The 21,207-nt window shown below is 39.3% G+C and overlaps 1 long non-coding RNA gene across 1 annotated transcript in view; it reads right to left on the minus strand.

Moving 5' to 3' along the window:
* Window positions 1-20,837, minus strand: part of LOC117366378 — a 244,084-nt gene extending 223,247 nt beyond the window's left edge. The window contains exon 1 of the long non-coding RNA XR_004540574.1: window positions 20,599-20,837. This is a non-coding gene — a long non-coding RNA (uncharacterized LOC117366378). The remainder of the gene's footprint in view (window positions 1-20,598) is intronic.
* Between the last annotated feature and the right edge of the window lie 370 nt (window positions 20,838-21,207).

Consider the following 21,207-nt stretch of genomic DNA (forward strand, 5'->3'; position numbering starts at 1 on the left):
TGTGGAATTTAGGAGACACGGCCTCTTTTACAGGGCTTCGGGGCTGTTGCCGCATGGCAACCGCTAGCGTGACTTTGTAAAAGAGGCATTTAAAGACATATCTGTTTATGAAATATTTAGGTAGTTAATTAGCAAAGATTTTATAATGGACAATTTAGATCATTCGTGTGTTTTTAGTTATTGGCTTTTTAATTTTTTAGTTCTATTTAACTTCTCTTCAATTGTAATTTTTAATTATTGTAAACCGCATAGAACTTCACGGCCTTGCGGTATATAAACTGATTATTATTATTATTATCTGTGGTTCACTTCAGCAACAGCTGATATCACTTCCGACAATAAGGGTCTCTTAAATTGCCCTCAACTGTGTAATGTGTTGGATGAGCTTGCCTAATAAAGGACTCCATTTCCATCTGCCAGATTGGGATATGTTGCCCCTTTGTAAGCAGCCCGAGGACCAGGCTTGGGAATTGTCTCTATGATTCGGGAAGAGGAAAACTAAAGGCTGCAAAGCTGGACCATCTGTAGTCAAAGGACCTATGGACTTGCATTTCATTTGCTCATGTGAGTACCCCCTCGCTCATGAAGGCCTTTATTTTCTTGGGTTCTCACACACCACCGCCCCAACTTGCTGATTTAGGGCTCCTTTTACGAAGCCGCGTTAGCGGTTTAACATGCATAATAGCGCACGATAATTTGCCGGCCGCGCTAGCTGCTACCGCCTCCTCTTGAGCAGGCGGTAGTTTTTCAGCTAGCGTGGGGGTTAGCGCGCGCTAAAAAGGTACGTGCGAAAAAGACGCTAACGCGGCTTCATAAAAGGAGCCTTTAGTCTTTGAGACTCAGGGCTTGTAATCAAGTATGGAAGATCAGCCCCCACCCTCTAATACTCCTTCTGCTGTAGAGAGACTGTGCAGGTACATATTCCACTCCCTAAAATGGTTTTCATACCCCTTGAGGGAAAAAAAATTCTGAGTGCATTTCTCTGTCATAAGGATGAGAAATAATATTAAAAAAATATTTGGACTGTAGTATCTAAAACTGATGCTTCCCTGAGGGGAACTTTTTACTCTGTTTTTGGGAAATTTCAAAAGCAAGAAAAAGGTGAAATATTTTCAAGAATATTTTTATTAAAAATGACTCTCAGCTATTAGATTTTGTAGGGCCAAAAGAAGGGTTGGTTTCTTAGTCCATGGATGAATGACCTGTCTACCGGCCGTGGGGGGGGGCTACCAATTGCCGTTACTCTATATCAGTATAATTTGTGTATTTAATTGAATTTATCTTCTCTCTTGATTCTATGATCTATAATGAACCTCAGTTCATCACTTGACTGCTCATTCCATACAACGTTTCACGGACCCTTCGATCAGCTTCAAACAATCTGTTAATAGTTCCATCTTTAAAAATTATTGGTACTAGAAGATAAGACATGTTTTCAATTATCGCCCCACCTTATGGAACTCTATACCTCAGTACATTAGAGACATAAAGGACCTCATTTCTTTTAAAAGAGCTTTAAAAACCTATTTTTCAAGGATGCTTTTAACATATGACTCTCAGATTTACAAATTTTTTTTTAACCCTAGGTTTTATATCCCATAATTTTGCTTTTTTCCCTTCCCTGAGTTATTTTTCCCTTTAATGTATATTTTCTTCTACAAATATATTGTAACTTTCCCCCTCTACCCTCATGTTTCATGTGTGTTATCCCAGTATGTTTTTTCTTAATTTAAAAGTCTGTGTATTTGTATTTCTATTTTACTTGAATTGTACATCGCTTAGGTATTTAATAAGCGATTTATCAAGCACTAATAAAACTTGGAAACCTGATTGAATTTTCTAGCATAAATGTAAAAATTTCTTGTATTTTTGGGGGGATATTCTGATCTCTTTTCAAGATTGTAATTCTTGATGTTGAAATGAAAAAGGATAAAAAAAAAAAGAGGACTCTCAATGTGTTACTTTACATGCTACCGCTGCATCTACTGTTAGGGTTACGGGTCCTTTTACTAAGGTGTGGTAGCCGTTTTAGCACACGCTAAATATTAGCGTGCACTAAGGGCTCCTTTTACAAAGCCGTGCTAGGGCTTAATGTGCGGCATAGCACGCGCCAAATTGACGCACGTGCTAGCCGCTACCATCTCCTTTGGAGCAGGCGGTAGATTACCAGCTAGCGCGCACTATCGCGTGTGCTAATCCAGTGCGTGCGTTAAAACTGCTAGCGCGGCTTTGTAAAAGGAGCCCTAAACGTTAAGGCGTGCTAATGCGCCCATAGGATATAATGGATGCGTTAGCACGCCTTAACATTTAGCATGTGCTAAAACATTGTAAAAGAGGGGGAATAGTTTGCGGACTCATAATTAAAGTTACAGTCAAAGTTGCTTACATTCCGCTAAAACCATACAACTTCTAAGTGGATCACATTAAGAATAAGCTAGATCACATCTAGAAAAATTAATAACATTTCAAAGTGTAAGTACAATACAAAGCAGCCATTATAACATAGGAATGTTAAGAAAGAATAATTGCGATCGCCTTAATTTCCCTTTTTGGTGGGCGAGTTTATGTTTATGCTATAGATATGAGAAGATGAATGCTGACATGTTAGGGCATAGAAATTTATTTAAATTGGTTTGAGGCCCATTGACATCTTTTATTACTTCATTATAGTTGTCTTTTGTTTTTAATTTTTGTTTATTTCCATACACATCCAGGATAGGGTGGGGGGGACATCTTTGGTTTATTCTTTGATTAAATGTGTTGGAAGGGATGGGAGGGATATTGTTATTGGTTGAATATAAGTGCATGTTTTGATTATTAATGTTTGTATAAATTCTGGCACTTTGTATTAGTTTTGAAAATTAATAAACATATAAAAAAAAATGAAAGAAAGAATAAATGTTTTAAATAAGTTTTAACTGCCTTCTTCTAACAATGAAAAATAAACAAGGATCTAATCCCCATAGGAAGGCATGACCAAAAAGAGGAAACTATATAATAAAAAGAAGATTGGCTAATTTTCTTGCAATGCACATTCCTAAAACTTAGATAATATATTAAATTCCAAAGACGAATAAAATATAATCTGGTAGCAGTTGGCCTAGTAATAAATTTGGTTAAATATAATGGACATAAACCATGTAAAATCTTTAAAAAATAAACATGACAACTTATACAAAACACAGGCTTTAATTGGTAACCAGTGTAAGGTAACATAATATAGGGTAAAATGAACAGATAATTTTAAAGAGTAAATTATTCGAACAACTGTGTTCTGTGTGGTCTGCATCCATTTCGAAAGATCTTTAGATATATCCAGATACACTACATTACAGTAATCTAATTTACTTAACTACCAATCTTGAAAATATGTTACGTGCTAGAAATTTTCCTTTACTCGCTCTCATCTTATTAGAATTATTTTTTTAAATGCCTTAAATACAAGTTTCTTTATCCTAATGCTGAGTCATTGATTGTAGATAATTTATATTACTTGTCTACAAGTGTTAAAGTTACTGAGGGGGGAGAAGTAGATCACAATGAGCCTATTGATTATATTGTAGACATCTGCTTTTTTTTTTTTTTTAGTCCTCTGAACAATATACCAATTTGTTTTATATTGATGTTTACATTTTTTCTGAGATAGATCAACTTGAAGCTTTGTTTTGGGGAAAAAGGATACATTATTTTACAGGCACAAGATTTGTATGTTTCCAGATGTGGCCAGATTTATTCAACTATCCCCCTCTTTTACTAAGGTACGCTAACTGATTAGCGCACGCTAAATGCTAACGCGTCCATAGACTAACATGCACGCATTAGCGATAAGCGTGTGCTAAATCGATTAGCGCGCGCTAATTGGTTAGCGTACCTTAGTAAAAGAGGGCCTATGTCAAGAGGCTTTCTTGACAGGAATTTTAACCTTGAAAGAAGCATATTTCCTTGAATTTCCCTATAAGGGCTCCTTTTACAAAGCTGCACTAGCGGTTTTAACGCACGCAGCGGATTAGCGCATGCTAGCCAGAAATCTACCGCCTGCTCCAAAGGAGGCAGTAGCGGCTAGCATGTGTGGCAATTTAGCGTGCGCTATTTCGCATGTTAAGGCCCTAGCGTGGCTTTGTTAAAGGAGCCCTAAGTATTTGGTCACCTCTGGGGGCATCGAGAATATTTTAACGGATCCCATCCTACTGTTGGAGAAGGAATATGATGCTTTACCTTGATGCACTTTAAGATCTTTTACCTGACTCCTCTCCTGGTCTTACCTTCTCCCTTTTTATATCCCCATGATATGATTTAGTTATAATATATCATTTGTATTATATTATTTAACATAGGAAATTGATTCTTGTAATGAGGCTTGAAACAGTCTCTTTGGGAGCTACATTTTTATTAGCCTACCCTTGTAAATGTCTAGTTAAATATTTAGGGGTTAAATATGTGTTTTATTCTCCTGAACAACTGCGAGCCTTCTTAGATTTGAAGAAACTAGCTACAGAGAATGTTTAGTTGTGAACAGCATTTAATTAATAATGGGATTCATTGCTGTTAAGCCTATTCCTTGATTGATTATTTGAATTTATAAGTTTCTCTTCACTTATTCAGAATTCCTCCTCTAAAGTTTTGTGGTCTAAGGAGCAAGCTTCATCCAAAGCAAGGCAAATCATAGGTTGCATATGCAGGAGTTTCGTCAGCCGTAAACCTGAAGTCATTATGCCACTGTATAGATCCATGGTGAGACCGCACCTGGAGTACTGTGTGCAATTTTGGAAGCCACATTACCGCAAGGATGTGCTGAGATTGGAATCGGTCCAGAAAATGGCCACCAGGATGGTCTCGGGACTCAAGGAGCTCCCATACGAGGAGCGGTTAGGGAAGTTGCAGCTCTACTCACTCGAGGAAAGGTGGAAGAGGATATCTTCTTTTTCAAGGGTCCCGCGGCAACAAGGGGGCATCAGTGGAAAATCAGGGGCGGGAAACTGCACGGTGACACTAGGAAGTTCTTCTTCACCGAAAGGGTGGTTGATCGCTGGAATAGTCTTCCACTTCAGGTTATTGAGGCCAGCAGTGTGCCAGATTTTAAGGCCAGATGGGACAGACATGTGGGATCTATCCGCAAAGATAGATAGGGAGGGTCATTGGAGTGGGCAGACTTGATGGGCCGTGGCCCTTATCTGCCGTCTATTTCTATGTTTCTATGATATTGTATGAATTTTTTCCTTGTATACTTTAAGCTGTATTACTGTAACAAAAGTTTGTTCTTATAAATATAATTTGAAATTGAAGAAATAAATATATTTAAAAAAAAAAAAAAAAAAGAAATTTTAAATAAACTTGAAACTTTGGACGCTGTGATTCTGGAAGCTGTGTCTGCCAGTGATTGACAAGCGGCAAGTACCCGTTTTGTAGGTGCCTGCCGCAAAAGGCGCTGCCTACAGAATCCGAGCCTTGGTGCTTAATGTAATGCATCTTAGCGCCTAACCTTTGATGTCCTGTATATAATTTCCCCTATATAAAAAAGTGTATTGCTTTATTTGGCTTTTGCCAGACTATACTATTCACTGATTTAAATACAATATTGCAAATGAACTGAACAGTAGCGTGCAATGAATCATTGGGGCAAAACAGTATCGGGAGGACTTTTCAAACATACTGTGGCACCAGACTAATGATACATCCTAAGATCTATGCAAGTGAAAAGATTGCTGTATAGATTGATTTTGCAAGTCTGCCTTCTACCTGTCTGATGTTTCTTTCTCTGGTTTCCTATTGATTTCCCACTTAAGTGCAATAGGCTTTTTAACTGCTGAAGCAAACACAAAAATGTTGCAAGAAAAAAATAAGAATGCATACGGCATTGAAACAAAAGGTGGATTCGAAGCCTGCAAACCAAGTGTAAATCAATTACAGATTTTCTGCTTGATTGATTACCCTAAATGATATTTGATTCATAAAGTTTTAACAGTAGAAACCAAAGTACAGTATATTTATTTGAAAACTGAAAATAAGGCGAATAAGAACCCAGCTATGAAGATGTAGGTGATTTTGCCAAGGTGCAGCCTTCTGTTTCGGCATCCTATCTTCTTCTTTGCAAAGTCTTGCAAGGTTCAATACTGCTCCCTTCATTGTTTAACATTTTTATTAGCTCCCTTAGCTACAATTATTCAAATTCGTGAGTGGAGTAGAACGGGTAAAAGTGAATCTTTTTTTTTATTATATCAAATATTTATTTTTAAAAATTGTATTCCACTATCAACATTTCTAGGCGGATTCCAACAAAATATTACAAATATTAGGATACACTCAATGAAATCACAGGGAAATACTTTTAAAACCAGTACCTTTATAAGGAAATATTTTTTTCACTCAAAGAATAGTTAAGCTCTGGAACTTGTTGCCAGGGGATGTGGTAACAGTTTGGACAAGTTCCTGGAGAAAGGTCCATAGTCTACTACTGAGAAAGACATAGGTAAAGCCACTTTATCCCTGGGATAAAGTAGCATAGAATCTTGGTACTATTTGGGTTTTTTTGACAGGTTCTTGAGACCTGTGTTGGCCACTGTTGGAAGCACTATCTTGGGCTAGATGACCATTGGTCTGACCCAGTATGGCTATTCTTAAGCAATTTATTTATTTAATTATTTATATTCCGCATATCCTACAATTCTGTGCAGATTACAAATTATTCAGGTACTCAAGCATTTTTCCCTATCTGTCCTGGCAGGCTCATACTCTATCTAATGTACCTGGGGCACTGGGGGATTAAGTGCCTTGCCCAAGGTCACAAGAAGCAGGGCAGGATTTGAACCCACAACCTCAGGGTGCTCTAACCACTGTACCACACACTCCCCAACCATACAGATGACATCCATTTACCCCCTCTTGTACTAAGGTGCGCTATGCTTTTTAGCACACAATAAATATTAGCACACGCTAAATGCTAATGCGTACCTGTTATCCTATGGCCGTGTTAGCGGTTAGCGCACGTGTTGATTTAGCATGCACTAAATGTGTGCTAAAACACTTAGCCCACCTTAATAAAAGAGGGCCTTCATCTTCTACACTGAATTTTTCAATCCAGGTATTACTTTCTTACAACTTTGCCTTGAAACTGTTGCACAGTGGCTCAGCAATCAATGTTTGACTCTTCATACCACCAAAACAAATGTTAGATTTCAGGTTGTCCCTCTCATCCCTCATTAGTACTTTACTCTTTGGTTTTCCAGTGGATCATTTTCAATATTTAAGAGCTCTGATTAATTCCAGGATTTTTTTTTTCCTCCTCAAATTTTTGCCGTCATGAAAAAAAGGCTTCATTGTGCTCTCTTAAAGTTAACCTACATGAACAATCACTACAAAGGTTAATCCACATTCTAATTTTTTCTTGTACTGACTACTGTAACCAGTGGCGCAATGAGGGTGAGAGGTGCCTGGGGTGGTGGCACCCCTCCCCCACCCTTACCTCTGCAATCCCGATCCCGCCTGCCACATGTGCGGCACCCAGAAGTGATGTCAGTGGGAGAGCCGACGGGGTCGTGAAGAGCACCTTATTGACTGCCGCAAACAACTTCAACTAGAGGTAGGGGGGAGGGAAGGGAGGCACGTGCATGGAGGGGAGGAATGGGAAGAGACGTAGAGGAAGAGGGGTGCTGGCGACCCCATCAACATGGCACCCATGGCAGACTGCCCCCTCGCCCTCCCCTTACTATGCCACTGACTGTAATTCTTCAGCAACCCCCAACATCTTATCAGCCACTTGCAAACTCTACAAAATACTGCTTTATATTTACTATGGGCTCCTTTTACTAAGGTGCGCTAAGCGTTTTAGCGCACGCTAACCACGTGCTAAACGCTAGCATAGGCATGTTAGTCTATGGACGTGTTAGCGGTTAGTGCGTGTGTATATTTAGTGTGCGCTAAAACGCATAGCGTACCTTAGTAAAACAGGAGATACAATCATATCACTCCATTGTTTATCAATTATCATTAACTTCATATACAATTTTGAATTTCCTTTAAGATTTTGCTTTCAACTCACAAAACATTACATGATGACATGCCCACTTAGCTTACTTCTCTCGTTATTCCACATCATCCTTCTAGATCTCTTCACGCTTTATTGGCTCACAATAAGGCTCTGATTCTATAAACAGCACCTACCTTCTGGGCAATGAGGAGCACAATTGTCAATCATCTGCTATGCGCTGTTTATAGAATCACGCTTATTGGTGCCTAAGCAATCTTAGACACTGGTAGATGATGAAATTTTAGGTGCACTCCATTTATGCCAGGCTTTTCTTGGCCTAAGTGCACCTAAGTTAGGCGCCTACTGGTGCCTAAGTCAAACCACGCCCAAAATCCACCCAGAATCCGCCTATAACCATGCCCATTCTCTGGCAAGAGGCTGGGAGTAGACACCTACTTCAAGTACCTATCGAATTAGGCACCTACCAGCTAATTCAATTTTTAAAAATTGCTTTTAATTGCACTTTTCAATTAATGGCATCATTTAATTCTAATTGAATAATTAAGTTAGGTGCCTAGATCGGCTAGGTTCACTGTTCCAGGCGCCTAACTTCAGGTGCCATTTATAGAATCTGGGCCTCAGGGCTCACATACTAATCCTGCGCTAATCAACACGCAGTAAAGTAGTTGTACTAACTGATTAACACAGAAATGCTCACTCCCTGCTCCCACATGTTCCCTCCATGCTAAAAATTAAAATAATTTTTAGCATGTGGTTTCTGCATGCAGATTTGGAAATTACTGCAGAACACTCCTAATCATGCCCCCTGGTAAGCCATTTTAAGCTGCAGTAAGCTCGCACTAGCACTTGCTGCAACTTAATAAAAGAGGCTCCAAATAGGACGTCCCAGAGGTTGCTGATTCAAGTAGCATTCTAACTTTTTGTAAGTTTTATTCTTTCTTCTTTTTTTGGTGAGCCCTCCAGGGACAGGAAAGTACATTGTGTGTCAGATTTTGTATAGGGTTCCACTTTGGAATCCACGTTCAATACACAGGTGCTTATCTTTAGGACCCCCAGCGACGCCTGAGCAGGGACCATCTATTGAATGTTAAATGTACAGCACTGTGTACACCATTCTGTGCTATAGAAATGATAAATAGTAGTAATAATAATTATTATATAAGCGTCACTTAGCAGTTGATTGACAACCACACCGTGTGGTGACTAAAATAAAGGAATGCTTAGGCACCGTTTATAGAATCTGGTCCTCTGTGACTTCAGTGGAGAACTGCTCAATTGGAGCATCTATAACCTGAACATGTCAATTACTAGGTCTAACTATGAACACCTCTTCATCTTCTGCAATTGTATTCCGATATCCATCTTTTAGTTCCTTCCTATACCTGCCTACAGACCACAATCTCTTTGCATATGGACATGCAGCAGTTTTAGACATCCATATTCAGGCTTTATAAACTCAGTATTTGAACACCCATGCAATATGGATATCTAAGTGCCACCTGCAACCTATTCTGAGCTCTTTGGGGAGAACGGAATAGAAAATGACTTAAATAAATAAATCTAAAAACACAAATAGTGATTTCAAAATAAGCACCATAATGCTCTTATGCACCATATCCTCCTATGTGTCTTTTATAAATAGCATCTACTTGGCTCATCCACTCCTGATTTTTTCACTACTGATGTTTAATATTGAAATCTAACACTGGATATCTCTTCAAAATAGCCTAGTGCTTAGAGGAGCAGGCCAAGAATCAGGGTAGCCAGGGTTCAAATCCTATTGATACTCCTTGTGATTTTGTGCAAGTCACTCAATCATCCTAAGCCCCAGCTACAAACTTACACCCTGATGTTTAGCCCATGGCAGTCAGCATTCTTGACTTCTTTGCATTGAATTAGGCTCAGATATTGCATGTTAGCCCCTCTCTGGGTACCAACATTGAATATCTGGGTGTTTACTGGCACCTAGAAGTTATCCAAACCGCCAGAAGAACTAACAAATCAATTCTGGAAGAGATCAAACTGGCTTTGTCACGCAAAGCCCAAATGACGAAGTTATGACTGTCTTATTTTGGTCACACCATCAGAAGAGAGAGATCACTGAAGGACATCATGTTTGGGAAGATCGAAGGAACCAGGCGAAAAGGGCGACATGCAATCAGATGGCTGGACACATTGAAAACAACCATAATATGAATGGCAGGACTTATCAAGATGGATTTTAATTAATTTTATCTATTTGATTGATGATATTTTTTTTTAACACTGTCAAATATTATCTATGTTCTTGGTCATTTATAAAGCCTACCATTGATAAGTGTGAAATTTTTAAATTAAAAATAAAGACACCTAGGGTAGTCATTTTGCCAAGGACCTAATTCTACAAGTAGACAAATAGTTAACATATGTGTATAGCATTCAATTAATTGGCCATTTGCTTTTGAATGTAGAGGCTAGTCTGACTCCCTTAAGCCATCAGACATTTCCTGTGTTTCTGAAAGCAATAATTTAGCCTTTTCTTACACAATTGCTTTTAATTCCTAATTAATATTTACATACATAAAGAAGTCTGTGGTGATTGTTTGTATGCTAATAATCTGAGTGTAGTGGCTGGCCATCTGTTGTGGTGTAGATGCTCCCCTCTATATTTAATAATTTATGAAGAAACAGATTTTTATTTTGACTTTGGTTTACAAAAAATGCTGTATAATAACTAAAATTGCTACATAAATCCAGTTTCTTAAAGAATAGTAATAGGAATTCACTTCCCCCCCCCCCCTTTACAAAATTGCGGTAGCAATTCCCAGGTGGCAAATGTGACGCAGTCCATTCAATTCTTATGGGCTGCATCGCATTTGCCACACTGGGAATCAGTACCGTGGCTTTGTAAAAGGAACCCTATGTAATTTCTATAATTGTTATTTAATGCAAATAAAAGTCATTTGACATGAAACTCACACATTAAGCAAATCATTTTTGTATTTCTATCAGTCTTTTGTCATATAGTAACGCTTTTAAGTTTCAAGTTTATTAACTTTTAATATACCGACCATCAACGGGTATCTAGCCGGTTTACAGTAAAATGTTAAAAATAGGGATAAAAGATTATATTTATAAAAGGAGTTAATAAAAGTGTACATTAAGGACATGAACTGGACGAACTTGAAAGTGATGGTAAAAGGGGAAGGGAGGGGTAAAGTTACATAATTAGGAGAAGAAGATGTACATAGATGGATCAGAAATTGGTTGGCGGGTAGGAAACAGAGGGTGGGAGTGAAGGGCCACTACTCGGACTGGAGGAGGGTCACGAGTGGTGTCCCGCAGGGCTCGGTGCTTGGGCCGTTGCTATTTAATATATTCATAAATGATCTAAAAACAGGGACGAAGTGTGAGATAATAAAATTTGCGGACGTCACCAAACTATTTAGAGGAGCTCGGACTAAAGAGGACTGCGAAGAATTGCAAAGAGACTTGAACAAACTAGGGGAATGAGCGACGAGATGGCAGATGAAGTTCAACGTTGAGAAATGTAAAGTACTACATGTGGGAAGCAGAAACCCGAGGTGCAGCTATACGATGGGAGGGATATTATTGAAGGAGAGCACCCAAGAAAGGGACTTGGGGGTAATGGTGGACATGACAATGAAGCCGACAGCACAGTGCGCAGCGGCTGCTAAGAAGGCAAATAGAATGCTAGGTATAATCAAGAAGGGTATTACAACCAGAGTGAAAGAAGTTATCCTGCCGTTGTATCGGGCGATGGTGCGTCCGCATCTGGAGTACTGCGTCCAATATTGGTCGCCGTACCTTAAGAAAGATATGGCGTTACTAGAGAGGGTTCAGAGAAGAGCGACACATCTGATAAAAGGGATAGAAAACCTTTCATACGCTGAGAGATTAGAAAAACTGGGACTCTTTTCCCTGGAGAAGAGGAGACTTAGAGGGGATATGATAGAGACTTACAAGATCATGAAAGGCATAGAGAGAGTAGAGAGGGACAGATTCTTCAAACTTTCGAATAATAAAAGAACAAGAGGGCACTCGGAAAAGTTGAAAGGGGACAGATTCAAAACGAATGCTAGGAAGTTCTTCTTTACCCAACGTATGGTGGACACCTGGAATGCGCTTCCAGAGGACGTAATATGGCAGAGTACAGTACTGGGGTTCAAGAAAGGATTGGACAATTTCCTGCTGGAAAAGGGGATAGAGGGATATAGATAGAGGATTACTGCACAGGTCCTGGACCTGTTGGGCCACCGCGTGTGCGGACTGCTGGGCACGATGGACCTCTGGTCTGACCCAGCGGAGGCACTGCTTATGTTCTTATGTTCTTAAGAGAAAAAAAAAAAAAAGAAATGAAGATTGAAAGAAAGATGGAGGGAAAGGATAAAACATTTAGGGTGGGATTGCTTCATAGAAGCGGATGGTTGAGTAGGAAATGCTTTAAGAGCAGATGAAAGCGTCTCGAAATAAGAAAGTCTTTAGGCTTATCTTGAATCTATCAAGTTGTTTTTCATGGCGGAGTTGATGTGGCAGAGCATTCCACAATGTTGGGGCAACTACTGAAAAATTTGTTTTTCTAGTGTAGAAAAAATTCTTTATAGAGGAAATTGAAAGGAAATTCTGGTCAGCTGATCTAAGTGTACATGTTGGGCATTGTGGAATGAGAAGCTTATCAAGGTAGGAAGGCTGATGGGAAAGTTTAATTTTAAAGGTCAGCAAGATGGTTTTATAAGTAACACGATGTGTAATGGGAAGCCAATGCGCTTCTTTCAGGAGAGGGGTGACGTGATCATATACACCTAGTTTGTATATAAGATTTATTGCCGTGTTTTGGATTAACTGTAAACGTCGGATTTCTTTTTGGAGAATTCCGTTATATAGAGAATTGCAGTAATCAAGTTGGGAGATAACTAAGGAATGAACCAAAGTTTTGATAGCGTCTGTGTCTAGGATAGAAGTTAGAGAACGAATAAGGCGAAGCTTGTAAAAACATGTTTTTACCACCGAGCTGATGTGATCGTGGAAAGTAAGGTCCTTATCGATAATTACTCCCAGTAATTTTATTTTTGTTTCGATTTTTATAGGGGTGGATTTGATAAAAATCTTTCCTAGTAGTGACTCACTATTTTTGATAAGAAATAGGAAGCCACAGGATTTATCGATGTTGAGAGAGAGTTTATTTGTGTGAAGCCAGTCACTTATTTTATCTAATTTATTGTTGATTTCTTTTATTTCTAAGGTGTTTGAGGTATTGACGGGGTGAAGTAGTTGAATATCATCCGCATAGGCAAAGATTGTGAATCCAATTGATTGTGCCAGAGCAAGGAGAGGTGACAGAAAGATATTAAATAGTAGGGGGGATAGAATAGAACCCTGTGGGACGCCATAAGTTTGTGGTATAGATGAGGAGGTTTCCTTCTTTACGTGAACTTTAAAACTGCATTCGTTAAGGTATGAAGTGAACCATGAGAGAGCTGGTCCAACAACACCGCAGTCTTTGAGTCGGTTGATGAGGAGAGAATGGTCAATAGTATCGAAGGCTGCAGACAGATCTAGAGAGATAAGGAGGACGGATTTCTGGTGATCAAGAAAATAGTATATAGTTGAAATGAGGCCTAGCAATGACAATTCGGTAGAATGAGAGGAGCGGAAAACTTTTCAATTAACTGTTTGATATGGGTGTAGAGCATGAGTGTTGTCAATAAATTCTGTGAGTTGGTTATGAATGATTTTCTCAGTCAGTTTTGATATTAGAGGGAGGTTAGCAATTGGACGGAAGTTTGCCGGCAAGGAGGGATCCAAGTTATGATTTTTTAGCTTTGGAAAAACGAGGGCTGATTTCCAAATTGTAGGAACAAGGTTGTCAGAAAGGCACTTGGATACCATTTCCAAAAGGAATGGTTCAAAAAAAGAAAAAAAATTTTTAAGAAGCAAAGGGGGAATACTCTCTGTAGGATTGTTGGGAGTATTTAAAGATTGTAGGGTTTGGAGAAGGTTTGCAAGAGAAGGGGATTTGAAATTAGAGCAGGTGCTGAATGATAGATGGGTAGAATCATCAGAAGTGTCTTGGGAAGAAACAGAGGTAGGAGGTCCGAAATGGGATCTAATGTCCTTAATTTTTGTATCGAAAAATAGTGCAAGTTCAGTAGCAGATGGAACAGGAGGAAAGAGATTGAACTATATTGAAGAGAGCAGAGGAGTTGCGGGAAGTAGTGATATATTTAGAATAATATTCTTTCTTGGTTTGTTGAATGGCAGTTTTATAGTAGGAGGCTTTTTCCTTAAAAAGGATAAGAAGATTGTTGGAGTGTGTTTTACGCCATTTGTGTTCGATGGAGTGAAGTTGTCAGTGAAGACGGGCGAGTTTGTCATTATACCAGGGTTGTTTTTTTGATTCTGACTTAGGGTATGTTTTTTCCTGTGAAGGGGCCAGGAGGTCCATTAAGGATTTTGTAGAAGTGTCCCAGAGTGAGAATTGTTCTTCAATTGGAAGGGTAGTGAAATCTTGTAGGTTTAGTTTGAAGGAATTCTGAATGGCAGAGAGTGTTATTTTATTAGTATTTCTGGAAATGTAAGTGTTTTGTTGAGCAGGACATGAATACGACGGAAAGTCTATTTGCCAATTAATAAGGATGTGATCGGACCAGGGAAGGGAATGAAATTGAAAGTTTTGAAAGAGGTGACTGATAGAAGTCGGGCTGAAAATCATATCTATAGTATTGCCTGCAGAATGAGTAGGCATAGAGATAAGAGGGGTTAGAGATAGATCAGAAATTAAGACCAAAAGTTCTGCTGTGTTGTGATGATTGGGAAGATTGAAGTGAATATTGAAATCTCCTAGAATGATAGAATTAGGATGAGAAATGTTAAAGTCTGAAATAGTAGAGATAAGAGTAGATAGTGATGCTTTTGTAACGGGGGAGGAGGGGGAGATAAGTCAGGAGAAAATTAAGAGGTGGATAATTTTTTATAGAAAATTGAAGAGTTTCAACTGGAATGTTGGAATAAGAGTTGGAAGAGTTAGATTGAAGAGGAATAGTAATATTATATATGACGGCTATACCTCCTCCTTTTTTGTTTGGGCGAGGTTGGAATATTGCCTTATAGTTGGTGGGGCATGCTTGGGTCAGATAGGCCTCCTCCCCCTGAGTTAACCAAATCTCGCTGAGGCATAAAATATGAAGGTTGTGTTGAATAATCGTGTCATGTATTAAGTGGTGTTTAATTTTGTTCCCTTTTCTACACATACAGTGGGGGAGGGGGGAGGACTCTGTCCACTCTAGCCTGCATGTGACACCTCCCCACGAATAAGCAACAGTCTCTGTCACGTAGGCATGAAGCTCAGCACATAGGCACACAGAGTCTGTGTGCCTACGTACTGAGATCACTGCCTACGTGACAGAGACTATTGCTGCTGATTTGTCGGGACTCGGGAGCTCAGCTCGGTGCCGGACCCGGACCGGAAATTAGGTAGGCCTCGGGATAGGAACCCCGGGTCCATCCCCGTGGGAGTCCTGTCAGCCTTGGAGGGGTCCCTGTGGGAGTCCCATGGGCCTGGGAGGGGTCCCTGTGGGAGTCCCGTTGGGCTAAGGGTCAGGATACACATGGTCATAAAACAAGCACAAAAAAACCCCTCAAAATTCTCCTGCAAATGCTACAGACAGTTCCAGACCTGAGGGAAATTTTAGCACAGTAAGAGAAGAGTGTTCCCTGCTGTGCATTACAAGGTGTGCTCATTTTAATACTAACGAGCTCCTTGTAATGCTGCTACAGCGATTAGTAAAAGCCCCCTCCTCACCACTCCAAGAATTCTTGTGTGCTACCCTTGTAAATGTATTGTTAAATATTTGAGTTTGAGATATGATTTTTTCCTCCCTAAGCATTTAAGATCTTTTTTGGACCTTAAGAGGTTAGCCAGTGGTTCGTGATGAAGCGAAAATATAAGAGCCGAGGTTTAGCTGTTTAAGCCTTTTCTTTGAAATGTTTTAGATAGACTGTCTCCCTTAAAATCTATCTCCTCCTTCCTAGATATAGTAGTCTAAGGAAGAGACCAACTCCAATTGATATTTTACCATAAAAATTATTTTGTTGGATCTGGCTCTGTATTATTACGAGTGTTTATAACTTGTAAAGATTTAATAATCAATAAAAATAAAGTTTTTTTAAAAAGAATTCTTTTGTGCATTAGACTTTGCAAATAAGACTGGCTTAAAGCATCAGGGCCAAAATCAGCAAATTGAAACTTAATGAAACAGTTTTAAAAATATATACTATTTAACAGCACTGAAATTCAAATAACAGAGATATAATACAGTGTCATTATAATACTTATAAAACACCTAAAAGGCGTACATTAGAACATTCAAATAACAAATATGATGCTAATGCTTTTCAACAATACAACTTATCATATAGCCGAAAGGCTAAGTGCAGATATTAGATGGGGACAAGATGGGTGGTACAGAGTCTGTTAGGATAAACAGATGGGTGGCTAAACTCAAGGCAAGTTTGTTCTGCTAAACAAAGATATAAGGAACTGCTCTAGGTTACAGTGGGTATAGCAAGCTAGTCCAGGTGCAGAATGAGGGTGTAGTCAGTCATCTTATGCATATGTCTTAATCACATTGAGATGAAACATTCCTGAGGACATATTGAGGTCAGGGAAGTAAAATAACTCATACATTATTTTCATTTTAAAGAAGGCATACAGATAAAGCTGGTCCAAATGTTCTCAAACACTTTGTTCTCATGAAAATTTTTTAAAGTAAAAGTGAAAATTTGCACGAGTAAAAAGTAGCCTCAGACTTTGTTTATATGAAGACAATTTGAAAAGCGTATCTGCCGGGGGACTTGATCTTGTTGTTTCTGCACATAGGCCCGATCTTGCTGCCTCTGCCAGGGGGACCCGATCTTGCTGTCTCTGCAAAATCCCGTGTGTTTACTGTTAAATTTATTGGAAAATCTGAGCTTGTGGGACCAAGGAATGGATGAATCCAGTTTCTATTATTTTCAATGGGAAAAATTGCCTTGGAACTCGAACCTTTTGGAACTCGAACGGGGTTCTAGAACGGATTAAGTTCGTATTCCAAGGTACCACTGTATTTAGGCCTATTGACTATTCTATCAAGGAGGGAAAGTTACTAATTCACTATGGGAGTCATCTGTAGTTTAGGGCAGGAGTGGACCACCCCAGATGCCGTCTTAGCAGGGGCACCAGAGACATACTGCTGCTTCCAGCTCCGCTCCAGAGCCCTCAGAATTGAAAAATAGCCATCATCATATGTGTCAGTTTTAATGATAACCACCAGAAGTAAGATGCGATCCCTCCGACCTCCAATGCTGCTGCAGCATGTATCCAGCCTCTTAAGGATCTTCAGTCATCAGAAAGCAGCGTGGGACATTCCCAGATGTGAGCTGAATGCTCTCTAGCATTCTTCTGCCCTAAGACATGGGGGCAGGGGTGGCCTACCTGCCCTGGCTACCACAGGGTTCGGTGCTTGGGCCCGTGCTCTTCAACATATTTATAAACAATCTGGAAATTGGCACAACGAGTGAGGTGATTAAATATGCAGACAATACTAAGTTATTTAGAGTAGTGAAAATGCAAGAGGATTGCGAAGATCACACACTCGAGAAATGGGCCGCAACATAGCAAATGAGATTCAACGTGGATAAGTGTAAGGTGATGCATGTCAGTAACAAAAATCTTATACATGAATACAGGATGTCCGGATCGGTACTTGGAGAGACTCCCCAGAAAAGAGACTTGGGAGTACTGGCCGACAAGTCGATGAAGCCATCTGCGCATTGTGCAGCGGCAGCGAAAAAGACAAATAGAAAGCTAGGAATGATTAAGAAAGGGATCACGAACAGATCGGAGAAGGTTATCATGCCGCTGTACCTGGCCATGGTGCGCCCTCACCTGGAATACTGCATCCAGCACTACATGAAGAAGGACACGGTACTACTCGAAAGGGTCCAGAGAAGATCGACTAAAATGGTTAAGGGGCTGGAGGAGTTGCCGTACAGTGAGAGATTAGAGAAACTGGGCCTCTTCTCCCTTGAAAAGAGGAGACTGAGAGGGAACATGATTGAAACATTCAAGATAATGAAGGGAATAGACTTAGTAGATAAAGACAGGTTGTTCACCTTCTCCAAGGTAAGGAGAACGAGAGGGCACTCTCTAAAGTTAAAAGGGGATAGATTCCGTACAAACGTAAGGAAGTTTTTCTTCACCCAGAGAGTGGTGGAAAACTGGAACGCTCTTCTGGAGGCTGTTATAGGGGAAAACACCCTCCAGGGATTCGACAAAGTTAGATAAGTTCATGCTGAACCAGAATGTACACTGGTAGGGCTGGTCTCAGTTAGGGCACTGGTCTTTGACCTAGGGGATGCCGCATGAGCATGGCATGAGCTGGGCATGATGGACCACTGGTCTGACCCATCAGCAGCAATTCTTATATTCTTTGAGTCACTAAGCTGCAGTAACTCTCATGTTAATGAATATTGCAGCTTGTTCTCAAGCTCAAAAGCTGTGTTATTTTTTCTTCTTAGGAAAACCAGGCTGCTACTGCCTATCACTCCCCCAGCACCCGCTGATACCTCCTGGAGTAATATCTTCTACCCCCTAAAGGCTACCTTGACCCTCACCCCTTACAAAGACCCCCGCAACCCTAAAGCAGGTAATCCTCAGACCTACCTCTACAATTCCTGATGTCTAGTGGTGTGGAGCAAGAGAGATTCTCAGTTGCTCCTGTCTCATCAGATGACATTTTCAAAAGGACACCAGTTAATCCCTAGCGGTAGTCTTATGGTACTATCGGTCAATCTTCCAAGTAAGGGCTTTTACATCTGCATATTTGATTATTTGATAATTGCTCCTTTATCCAGATCATTTAGGAATAAGTTGAACAGAACTAATCCAAGCACAGACCCTCGAGGCTTCCCACTTATACAATAGACTCTCTGTTAATCAAAACTCATAAGCAACCAGCAAAAAAAAAAAAAGAAATACTGTAATACTTTAAATAAAAATGAAAATAGAATCAAATTCTGACAGAAATTTAAGTGTAAACTTGGCACACCTCACCTGAGTATGCCTAGTTTGTCTGGAACAGTTTATGATATGGCATAGTATGGGGTAAAGTATTTTTAATAGTAACTCTCAAACAACCAGAAACGATATATATCCAGCAACTATCAATCCCCATTGGTGCCAGTTAACTGAGAGTTTACTGTAATTGGAAAATTAACCATTTAGTCCTATTTTTGTTTCTTGTCTTTAACCAGTTTCCAATCTACAAATAGGGCATTGGCTGCTATCCCTTGAATTTTTAACTTCCTGAACAGTCTTTCATGAGGGACTATGTCACATTTCTCAGTTGAATACCAATGTTACCAGCCAGCGTTTGCCCACAGAAAACCACACTTGATAATAAAGTGGAGAAAAAGCCTCGGGCACTTTAATAGAGACAACAAACAGCATAGATTTGTAGCCATTCTTTTTTTTTTTTATCATAGGCACCAAAAAACTCCACTTCCTAAAATGCAAATGCCAACTAGGGACAGAGCCCAGCACTGTGCACAGGGACTGAATTCACAAAAGATCTTTTACTTAGCTTTAAGCACTTGGCATCTCTAGCATTGCTAGCGACCAATAATTAGAATGCCAGCAGCCACAAAAATACCCTCACTGTTGTGACCTCCGACACCGTCCTTGCTTTGCCTCTCGATGGCTGCTTCAGGGAGAAATTTTCACCGTTAGTTCAAAACCACAACACAACAGTGAAGGTGTCTTTTTTTGTGGCTTCTGCCTCGGGTCCTGTAATCCAGTGGATTCCAGAAACATCACTATTCTTTTTTTTTAAAGTGTTTCCATTATATTATTTATCACAGCAGTCAGACTTACCAGCCTATAGTTTCAGCAATATTGTGCATTGTACAATAGTTTTATGTTCCTTTTAAATATATGATTATTTATTGCCAATAAATTGTTTTTTTAATTTACTTTAACAACTTTCTTTTTTTTTCTCTCTCTCTCTGTTTGTATTCTTCATTTATAAAAAGCAGCTAGAGTCGAATTCTTTGAACATGTGTCATTGCCATCTTATCATTAATGTTCTCACACCAGGTCTTGTAGAAAAGAAACACAGTCAAAGCTAAGCTGAGCAGCATGAGAGAGCAGAGCAAATTGATTTGGCTCTGCACAGACTCCACGGCCACTATGAAAAATGCCCGGAAAACAAGAGATGACATGTAGAAGAAAAAAGATAAAGCACTTCATTCTCATACACTGAGCAAGACTGAGTTCCAAATACAATACGCATTTTCAGAAAAAGTCTTATGAAATGTAAAAATGGTTGGGGCATCTATTCCTACACCCCATTTAAAAAATGAAATATAATGGCCTGTCAAATGTTGGCAATGTTATAAGTATGATCTAACCTCTTATCTTGCCAATATAGATGACTGCTATTAAAAGAGATGTTCAAACCACAAAGGACAAATCAATCCTACTTAGTTCTATCTTATTGGAAACAAATTTCATAAAAATGCAAGCTGTCTTATCAAATATAAATGAGACTATATTTTTAAAAACAGGACTTCCTTACCTGTCCTTTATACTGCAACTTATAAACGTCAGTTGATCTCTCACAATCATCAGTTGATCTCTCACAAAACAACACAAAAGCCAATAAGAAATCAAAATAAGAAACACCACCAACAACCACAATTGATTAATTCCAGTGCTAATATACATATTTTACGATCTGTACGGACCAAAAATTCATGTTTTTCTATAGCTGGAAAATTTATGTGGAATGTATTGCCAGATACCTTACGGTTTTGTAGAAATCGATTGCAATTTAGAAAGTTGCTCATGTCCCATTTGTTTGTTCAAGCTTTTCTAAGCTAATATTCTGCTTCTTAAGTTAATATTTTACTTTCTGAATAACATCTTTTTTGCAGGTTATTGGATTTGTGCTGCTTGACTGAAGTGATGTAGTGGATGAGCGGTCGAGATTTATGGGTTGAGATGGTATAATCTTATGATTTTTGCTGATGTAGGGGATCTTTGTGTTGTGAAAGTCCTAAAATATGTATGTAATATTATGAGCCGCCTTGGATAAAGGCGGATTTAAAATGTTTTAAATGAATACCGATGGCTAAAAAACAAAACAACACAAAAACCAACAAGAAACACCAACACCAACAACAAT

Source organism: Geotrypetes seraphini, chromosome 9 (genome assembly GCF_902459505.1).
Source record: "Geotrypetes seraphini chromosome 9, aGeoSer1.1, whole genome shotgun sequence".
Lineage (NCBI taxonomy): Eukaryota > Metazoa > Chordata > Amphibia > Gymnophiona > Dermophiidae > Geotrypetes > Geotrypetes seraphini.